The sequence below is a fragment of the Aplysia californica genome, unplaced genomic scaffold (genome assembly GCF_000002075.1).
Source record: "Aplysia californica isolate F4 #8 unplaced genomic scaffold, AplCal3.0 scaffold00994, whole genome shotgun sequence".
NCBI classification, from domain to species: Eukaryota; Metazoa; Mollusca; class Gastropoda; order Aplysiida; family Aplysiidae; genus Aplysia; species Aplysia californica.
In genome coordinates, this window is record NW_004798264.1 from 190,438 (window position 1) to 191,885 (window position 1,448).

The window sequence follows — 1,448 nt, forward strand, 5'->3', positions numbered from 1 at the left end:
TAGCATTATTAAGAACCACGGTCCCCTTGGATGGAGCATCGCTGTCTTTTGTGTTATTTATTGCTGGAAGGGAGGGGGGGGGGGAGAGTGATTACCACAATGGGGAGAGAAACAACGGGGCCAAATTATGAGGAAGAGTGAAGAGGGGAACAGATGGATTACTCAATAACCTTACCAAAAGAAAATAAAAACCTCTTCAAATTGCACTGAGGTGGCAGTGTAGACTGTTGACACAGCAGTATAGACGACAAAAGAAGGAGGAGAAAATTTAAAAAATAACAATAACGACAGCGACGACGACGACGACGACGACGACGACGACGACGACGACGACGACAACAACAACAACAACAACAACAACATCAAGAACACCAGCAACAACAACATCAAGAACACCAGCAACAACAACATCAAGAACACCAGCAACAACAACAACAACAACAACAACAACAATAACACCAGCAACAACAACAACAACAGTAGCCACACAAACAACAAAAATACCGAGGGCATCATTAAAAACAACAACAGCACCTGCCAAAGAGGCACACAACAGCAGAAATCATCAATAAGAACAAACTCAACAACAACAGCAACAACAACAACATCACCACCACTACCACCTCCAACAACAACAACAACAGTATTCACCAACACTTCAAACCGTGTATATATATCAAACTCTGAGAAGCTAAGTATTGTTGTGGGATAATCCGAGCCTCGGAAGCAAATTTCCGTAGCCCATCAAAGCTAAAATCACAAATGAATCTTTAACGACAAGCCGAGAGTTTATTAGGCGAATATTTTGAAAGCTCCTGAGTCGCTGTGTTCCCTTAGAAGCTTCACCTCTGGAAATTGGAGGAATTCCCCAGAAGAATTGCACAACACCGCTTTCTTGTTGGTTTTTTGTTTCGTTTTGTTTTCCCCCCTTCCTCCTAAAAATGGTTAAAAGAGGAGTGAAATTACCCGACGCCTCCAACTGTTTGAGCATTCTTTGACAACCGCTCCGTTCTATAGAACATTTTTACATGTAGATTCTTTCTGTCTCGGGCAGGTACAATAATCCACACAAGTTTTTTAGGGGCGTGCTAAATTCTTTCACTTATTATTCAATTTGCAGCACAAAACAAAACACAAAAACAAAAACAGAACGAAAGCGAAAAGGGGAGGGGAAAAGGAAATCAAAAGTATCAGCAGAAAAAGCAAATAAAACTGCAATAAAAGCGGAGAAAACAGCAGTAGCAACAACAACAACAGCAATACAAAAACATCTCACTGCACCGCCCCCACAAAAAAAGAAAAAAACCCAACAACAAAACAAATAAACACAACAACAAAACAAACCAAAAGAAATTAAAAAAACCCATTAAAAACAAAACAACAACAACAAACAAGCAAAAAATAACAACACAAAAAAACAAGAGCAAGAAGAAAGAAGTACAACCCCC

General features: G+C 40.0%; 1 protein-coding gene across 1 annotated transcript in view; it reads right to left on the reverse strand.

Annotated features, from left to right (window-relative positions):
* The window catches only part of LOC101845137 (RNA-binding protein 24-A), a gene marked incomplete at its 5' end in the record, with an annotated part of 80,307 nt that overhangs the window by 50,081 nt on the left and 28,778 nt on the right, over positions 1-1,448 (reverse strand).